The sequence below is a fragment of the Pogoniulus pusillus genome, chromosome 3, assembly GCF_015220805.1.
Source record: "Pogoniulus pusillus isolate bPogPus1 chromosome 3, bPogPus1.pri, whole genome shotgun sequence".
Classification (NCBI taxonomy): domain Eukaryota; kingdom Metazoa; phylum Chordata; class Aves; order Piciformes; family Lybiidae; genus Pogoniulus; species Pogoniulus pusillus.
Genome location: NC_087266.1, coordinates 25251847 through 25260561, shown reverse-complemented (window position 1 = coordinate 25260561; position 8715 = coordinate 25251847). Strand labels below are relative to the sequence as shown.

Below are 8715 nucleotides of genomic sequence, written 5' to 3'. Positions count from 1 at the left end.
CTGTCTGCAGATTATTTAATGTCTGTGACGTGCTTTAAAGACGAAAACCACTGAGTGCTTAGTAAATTAGACCAAAAAAGAATCCCCAACAGTGGCATCTATTAAATTACAAAATAATCTCTCCAGAGAAGCCTCAGAACTATTGTCACTAAATAAATTTAAAACTGATCAGCCCAAAATGTATTTACTACAGGAGAGAGACCTGCATTTGCCCCAAGGAAAAGAAATGAAATGTCCTAAGGCTTCGGTAGACTTTCATCTCCCATTTTATCACTCTTAATGCACAGGGGAGAGAGAGATGATTATTTAAACTGTTCCTTTTTTTTTTTTCCCCTTCTATTTTTTTTCCTCTGAAACTGTCTAGTGAAATGTGCTGACAGGTACTATCTCTCGACTGTATTTCAGGTAATTCACAAGGCAGGCAAGTAGAGGGGCTCACATTCCTTGACAAAAAGCACACATATGCTGGAGGAGGATGCGGCTTCTCTTTGAGACCATGACAAGCTGCCAGACTTTGCCATTTTCAAGGTAGACCATAAAAAAAATCTTATTTAGATGCATTTACGGACAGATGCACACAGCAAGCAACAGCTTGGTCAATCCCAGGCTGTCAGAGGATGCTCAGAACAAAAGAAAGTGGCAGCCTTTTATTTTTCATTATGGTCCTGATGCATCTAGTCTGTGCAAAACGCACAGCTCTTTTCTCTTACTGTCATTGACAAGAGCCAGGACTGAGGTTGTTTATATTGTCCACGGCAAAGAGAGAGGCAGGGGCAGAAGGAAGGTGAACAGCAAAGTCAGGTGGTGGAAGAAGGGATTCACACAACGCCAACTTTACACAGCAACAAGCTTCATTGTCTTGACTCATATCCTGTTGGAGTTACACCCTTATCTGGGACGGTTGAGCACTGGAGCCCCCACGCTGCCGACAGCTCACTGAACAGCCGCATCTACCCTAGAAGAAACATAGAGCAAGCTAAAGGCTCTACTGAGGGTTTTTATAGCCTCCACTGCCTTGAGTCCCCTGTGAAGCCTTGAGACACACTGTCAAGTCCCGAGCATGATTTACAAGTCACAGGACAGCTTCAAGGAAGATGAGTACCAGTTACACTGGATGAGGAAGTTTCTTTAACTCTGTGATATGAGGCTGAAGTTTTGGCGGGCCTTTAAAGAGCTGCAGCTCCTGCTTCAACAACAGAACTGTTCTGCAGCTGAGCAGGAAAGAGAGGTGATAGGGTAGCAAACACTGTCTGAGGGAGGCAGATGTGGTACAGAGGATGCCATAAAGAAAAGCAGGGAAGATAAGAGAATGCAAAGTAGCTACTTTTTCTTAACCTGCAGGTACTTTCAATCCTTTCATTAGACTACATTTTCTGCCATTATTTGATAATCTGTAAGCTGTTACAGTAAATGGGAAGTACAGCAAAACCCAGAAATAATGTAATGGTATTACTGAGATGTGTTGAGCATAATGAAGTTCTGGTTTTAAGAGCACAAACATGGACCCTCAGCATAATTACATTACCATGTAGTTGGCTTCTCTGGTTAGCAGTAGAAGACTCATATTTTCATTTGCATTCAGCGAAGTGATTGAAGCTGTAAAGATATTCTTTAGACAAGATGTTTGCAAGCCACAGAAACCTTTATGGGGAGAGAGAGAGCAATTGTAAAGGGTTAACCCTCCTCGGGGGTGGGTCTGAACCTGGCCCCAGGTGTAGTTGGTAGCCCACTCTCACTTCCTGTCTAGTCCCCTATAAAAACAGAGGAACTTCCCAGTTTGCTCTCTCTCTTTTGTCTCCTTGCCTGTGAGCATTTATCTTTCTTCCTGCTGCTTTTGTTTTACCACGTGGCCATCCTTCCAGTTGGTGGACAAATCCTGAAAATCTACCTCCATCCATTGACATCAATCTGGTTGTGTATATATATATATATATATATATATATATATATATATATATAAGTAGCTTGTTTTCCCATTCCTATACCTTTTTTGTAACTCCCCTACCTCAAATGATTTTTACTTATCGTTAAAGGTTTTTTTAATTTCCAAATTGAAGCAAGGCTATTTATTTGGGTGTGGTGTTTTATCTCCTTCCTCTCTACATCTAATTCCTATCTTTCCAAAAAGGGGGAGAGAGGAAAGCATCCCATTATTGTATTGGTTCTGCTAGCTGTATTTTCAGTCTCTGGAAAATTTAAACTAGAACCAAGACAGCAGGGAAAACTGGAACTTCTCAAAAGCTAGTGAGGGGCCTGGAACACAAACCCTATGAAGAGAGGCTGAGGGAGCTGGGCCTGTTTAGCCTGGAGAAGAGGAGGCTCAAGGGTGATCTTATTACTGCCTACAACTACCTGAAGGGGCATTGTAGCCAGGTGGGGGTGGCCTCTTCTCCCAGGTAACCAGCAATAGAACAAGGGGACACAGTCTCAAGTTGTGCCAGGGTAGGTATAGGCTGGATATTAGGAAGAAGTTCTTCACAGAGAGAGTGATTTCCCATTGGAATGGGCTGCCCAGGGAGGTGGTGGAGGCACCATCCCTGGGGGTCTTCAAGAACAGACTGTATGAGACACTTAGTGCCATGGTCTAGTTGATTGGATAGGGCTGGGTGGTAGGTTGGACTGGATGATCTTGGAGGTCTCTTCCAACCTGGTTGATTCTATGGTTCTATGATTCTATGTCTCTGTTTTCAGATAGATTCTGTGGTCCAGGCTAGAAGCACATGCGAAATACGTAAGAACTGATAAACTCAATCTCCAGAGGCAATTAAACAGGTACCACAGGACAGGCAAAAGGAAGAGATACTGATTTGTTTCACACAGGATACTGTGGTACCACCTATCATTACAGAGTCCTTAAAGAAAGCTTCCTATGCAGTGTCAGTAAAAGCTAATGAGGATGGCTGGTCACTCTTCCACCTTGTTGTGGTGTTTTTTTGTTTTTTTTTTTTTTTTTAATATATATACTTATGCACTCTTAAGACAACTTGTCCAGTCCTGCAGTTTGCAAAGATGTGGTATGTTGTTGGTAAATACAAAACTCTTCCCATCACTGCTTGTTCTGCAAGTACAAAGTGGCAGGCCAGGTGTCATAATTCAGAAAAGATATTTAAGCTGCAGCTCAAAACCTTAGATGCTTGCAAGAAGAATTTTGACATGGAAAAAGGAACACTCATGACAACATCTTTGCAAGTTAGACACCGGAAATCAGTCTGGAACTCTACTTCTCAGACTATTCAGGTGCTCACAATGTGTATTTCTCAGTGGTACAAATTTCATGCTGTATCTTAATGGGAAATTACTTGATTACCAGCAGCTGCACTATGAGAATTAGAACCAAAATCTCAGTTATGGAGATCTCTCTATATTGAAACAAACATCATTAAACTTAATCATGAAAAAATTTCACTGTCAGCAAATTTGACTGATGTACTAGAAGATTTTTCAAGATAAGGTATGCTAATATTCATACTGGCTGAGTGAAAACAAAATCACAGTACATGTGGCAAACTTCATTATAAAGGCATTTGATTCAAGTCATATTCTAAAAATGACAATAAATCTTGGTTTATTGCAGGTTTCTTGTAGCATATCCATGTTATGATGCAAACCAAAATACAATGCATTGTATTTTGAATAAAGCCTCATGACATATCTGAATATTTACTGCAATGAATGAATCAGTAACAAACAACTAAGTTTTTTACTTTACATCCAGTGATCTGTTCACTCACTTTTCCTCCAAAAGTATATGGTGTAAATAATATTTTTCACAAAGCTCATTGATGTATGTGATAACAAACATCCTGAGTAAGAGATGTATGTTTGACTGAAACAGCTACATCATAGGGAGGCCTTTTCAGAATTTTATTACATTGCTTCACCTCATACAGAACAAATAAGCAATTCATTTTCTTGTAAATAAATGTCTAAGGAAAACATGTAGTATTGACTTTAGGGAGTTTCTGAGCTATTTCACATCTGTATCTTTTCACTAGGTATTCTCAATGTGTGATGACAGTCTTTTCAAGAAGGTATTTCTATGGAGTTTGTTCAAAATGTTATGGCCAAATTCCTGGTGTAGACAAAAAGACACACAATTTATGAGCAAAGCAAAGAATGTATTGTTACCATCACTGAAAATGTAGTTTGCAATCACTGAATTATTAATCCTGATCTAATTACTATTAAAAAAAAACCACCAACAACAACAACAAAAAACAACCAACCTACAAAAAGAATGCTGTTGAATCTCAGTAATGATACAGGTGAAACTGTTACACATCTCTTAGTTTTTATCCCTTCTTCACTGTTATACTCACCTTTCCACTACTCATCTGGATCTCACGGTGGCTGATCTCACAATATATGAGGTTTTACATACACTGGGTGCTTTCTCTTTTTCCTCCTAAAATCAGTTTTACTTAGTTGCCAGGCCTGCACTTATTAGCTATTAATCATTGACCTCTGGCGTGCTGTTTATAGCTCTGGGTTCTCAAGTATCATCCTATGCTCTCTGCCAGCATCTCTTATCTGCATGCCTCTGCAACACATCCATTATCTCTCCTTTTGAGTTCTCTCCTGTGATGCCATGTTTATAGTTTTTTATGCTGTGTTACTTTGTTAGGGTCCTACAGGGTTCATTCTACAGAAAATAGCTACTTGTTACTCTCAGCTAAGTAAGAAACATATCACAGTACTGTACAAAGCTAAGCAAAAGTAGAACAACTTGCGTAATAGTCACCTAGTTCTTAAGAAATTGCTGTTGCAGCTAAATGAGTTAAGGCAAAGCTCCAGGCAAGTCAATACACGTTCAGACAAAATCTGAAGTCCTCCTACAAAACCTGTTACAGATGACAGCAATGTGTTACCATGAACACAGTGAGCTACAGGGTTACACAATGTTTGAATGCAAATGTAATTAATCACTGACAAGCTCTTGATCCTTGACATTATGTGACAAGTCCAATTCATCCTTGACAAGATCACAGAGTCACAATGCCTCACAAACAGCCAGAGAAGAGAACTTGGGTCATCCTGGCTCCTCTATGCAGTCACTTCATTTTCACTTGGAAGTAATTAACTTCTCATCACTACTACAACAACCATATCTGTCCCAACCCGGCTGTGCTAATTGCTGACTCTACCTTGAAGAAAGTCAACCTGTTTTAAAGGGAAAAAGCTTATAAAGTTTCTTTTGCTAGTGACTGGCATATACATTAGCCCCCACAAGAGCATACAGGGAAATGTTTCTTTCTCTGCCCAGAACCTGACTTGATACTGAGCCATAAATAGGCCCCTAGACCTAGAAGCTAGTTTAACTGGGTTCTCTCCCTGATTATTCTATAGTTCTTTGCCTGACCTTGTGGAAGTCATCAGTAATCTATGATTTGGTTGTGATCTTCCTCTTGTCACTTGTTATGCAGCAGTTCAACTGCTGTACATGAAATGTACTGTTTAACCACATGCTACTGTTTTACCATTCTCCAAAGTAACCTCTAAGCTGATTTTGTCATTTCTGGCTCAGAACTTTTAAACTTGCACTATAACACTGTGTCAGTCCTGAACACTAGACTCCAGTGAATAGTTACCTGCAGCAAGTACTCTGTGTATGGATGGATGAGTTGTAAGAAAGATGCTGCCCTACCTTCCTTACTCCCCACTTTTGACTTCAAGCCACCTTCCTTACTCCCCACTTTTGACTTCAAGCCAATCATGTTCTGTGAGTGAGCATTGGGATGATGTGGTTTTCATCAGCATCCTTCTGGGAAAAGCCTAGGACAAAAAAGGAAGGAGGAGACAATCGCAGTACTTCATGCTGTAGCTTCTTTATTGTTCATCCCTTAGTCCTGACCTTGCCAGCTTCAAATCAGCTCCTGCTGCGCAGCTCCCTACCACACTCTTACAGCAGCTCCTCTGCCTCAGAAATATATCCTGTCTTATTCTTCCTTTTAGACAAGAATGAATAGAAGCCTGAAGCTATGTTTAACTGAAAGTTCCAAGTCACAAAGACATCCAAATGTACGGGCATTCAAGGAGGATTTCCTCAAATTCTTGGTTCCTCCTCTCCTATATGATGCCTGCTCCTAATTAGAGTGTGATTTATATTTTGCTTGTAAAGAAAAACACCACAATGCCTATATTCACAATTACTCCTTACTGCTCCCTACAGTACACGTTATTCTAAGCAGAAGTTTGTCAAGGAGTGCTGGAACTAGATGATCTTTAAGGTCCCTTCCAATTTAAACTGTACTATGATTCTATGAAAAGATGCTTAGATTTTCTACTCACTAATACATGAAATGCAATTGATCATCAGGCCTGCTGGTCAAAGTGGAGTCAACAAAGGGAAAAAAACAACAACACAACAACAACAACAACAACAACAAAGAAGTTAAAATTTCTCTGATAGGCTCAGTGCAAAGTTATGAACACTGCTACATGCACTGGAATACTACCACAGCCTGTTTTCTGCAGTATACCCTGGTGCTTCATGCTGCTTCTGATGCACAGTCCTAAGGTCTGCAGGCACTACCAAATGGTCATGGACTTGTCAAAACTGTGCTAGTTTGAACCTAGCTGAAATATTCTAGTGAGAAAAATTAGATTGTAGGCTGTGAAAAGGAAACAATGGTGATGTCTACTTCACTCAGGCTTGCTGAGATGTATAAAAAGAAGAACACAAAACACAGATAACACAGCGTGGCTCTCTGCTGCAGCTGGTGCCTCTACTTTTCTTTCTGGCCTGATTTTTGTGTAACTAATCTTTCTGCTTTCTAACCCTCCTGGCTGATCCTCCAAACTCACCTTGTATGTAAGGCAAACTCTGGGATAAGGTAGAGGGGTGTAAAGGAGGTAGAAGGGTGGTTGGGAGCCCCTCCTGGGGACTCTGGTTTCTGGAAGGGGTATTGTCGTTCAGTATTACCTTTAACTTGCATATTTCTGTATATAGCTGTATATATTGTAAATATCTGCTTGTATATTGTGCTAAGCTGTAAATATAAAGCTTCGTTTCTTAGTTTTCAGCTTGGCTGAGTCTGGCTTGGGTGATTTCATAAAAGGGGGGTGGGGGGGCGAGTAACACCCAAACCGTCACAACAACTTACAAAAATCACAGCAACTGCTATGAATTATTTTATATAATCTCATGTTTACACTGACATTTGTAAATAGATAATATGCAAAGCATTCCTTATCAACCACTTAGGAGAAATTATGACACAGATGACTGTTTCTATTAAATGATTATTCTAGAAGTAGAAATTACATAGAAATGTAGCTGTTACATGAGTGGTTTGAATTATAGCTGTAAGGTGAATCTAAGTCACAGCTTTCTTAGTGACATTACTTGAATCTTCTAAATACCTCATGCTTTTAATTTTCCTTTTTTCCGGAATGACTCTTTAACATACTCTCTCTTTTTCAGGCTATTGTCAGCTCAAATAGCTCAAGTTAAGGAGCTTAACCTATGTGTTCCCAAATGGACCTGTTATCTCAGCACAGAGGCACTGCTCCTACAAAAAGCCCCAAGTGCACCTCTCATTCATTTTGCTCAAATCCAAACCATTCCTGAAGGCTACTCTCTAATGGAAACATTACCACATGATTCAGACACTCCCATGTGTTTTTCCTTAATAGACTTTATACTGATTTTTTTCCAGAGCATTTCCACCCTTTTGCTTATGACAATTAATGAAAATAGGCTGCACGAAGAGATATTACAGCATAAAGGTTACTCATTCCATGCCAACCTGCTCAGCACTGCACATTTCTATCACTCTCTCCCATTTATTTCTAAGTACTCCTATCCAAAGGTCTTCTTAACTAGGCCAAACACAATTCATAGAGCACCATTGTTTTGCCATGTTTCAAAGCATTCAGGATTGTTACATACTCTGAATTGATTGAGCATGGGGATTACTTTTTCTCCAGGGGAGATGATGAACAGCATTTCCCACCCAGTTCATGAGCTATCTTTACTAATTTATCTTAATAACATCTTTGTGTTTTGACTCAGAAGAAAAGAGATCAAAGCAGAGAACAAGGCAGAGATCTCAAGATTAAAATTGACCAGAGGCAATCAGCAGAGCAAGTAAACAGCTCTTTAGTAGTGTGAAGAAAAGCCTGATCTAACATGAGCTGTAAGCTCTCTCCCAGTTAGCCCTGTTGGCTTGACTGGTCACATCTGCTGCTCATGCTATTTCTTGTCATTATCACATTTTTAGTGCCCTTTCTCATCCTCAAATGTCATTAACCAGTAACACTACAAGAAACCTTACAGTTCTCTTACTCCTTAACAAGACAGCTCAGAACTGTATTCCTTATGGGAGCAGAGGCTCATCTTATAAGTACACTAAGCAGCTCCTGGCTCCACTTTCTGGCTTCACTTTCACTGGCATAGTGATTCAGATCAGCCTGAGGTGTAGTGACAAATTTTCTTCAGGATAAGATTTGGGACATCAAGGATCATTGTATTTCAGTGTTTCAACACTATTCCATTTCACTGCAACAGGAACAGAGGACTGAGTACACAGGAGGTGGGGGGAGGCTATGTTTCATTTGATACTTGATACATCTTGATAGCTTGCCATTTCTAATGGCCCTCTCTATACAGACCTTCTCTTATCTAAGTTGGCTCCACATCATATCTTGAGCAGAACTACCTAATCAGAAGGGAAAATTAGAGGTAGATTGCACTCCCTGTATAGGAGCCTAAAA

General features: G+C 40.0%; 1 long non-coding RNA gene across 1 annotated transcript; it reads right to left on the bottom strand.

Annotated features, from left to right (window-relative positions):
- Positions 1-4097: 4097 nt before the first annotated feature.
- Positions 4098-5764, bottom strand: LOC135173785 (uncharacterized). Its single transcript, XR_010301434.1, has 2 exons — positions 5678-5764; positions 4098-5644 (listed from the first exon to the last, which is right to left on the bottom strand). It is a non-coding gene; the product is annotated as an uncharacterized LOC135173785 (long non-coding RNA).
- Between the last annotated feature and the right edge of the window lie 2951 nt (positions 5765-8715).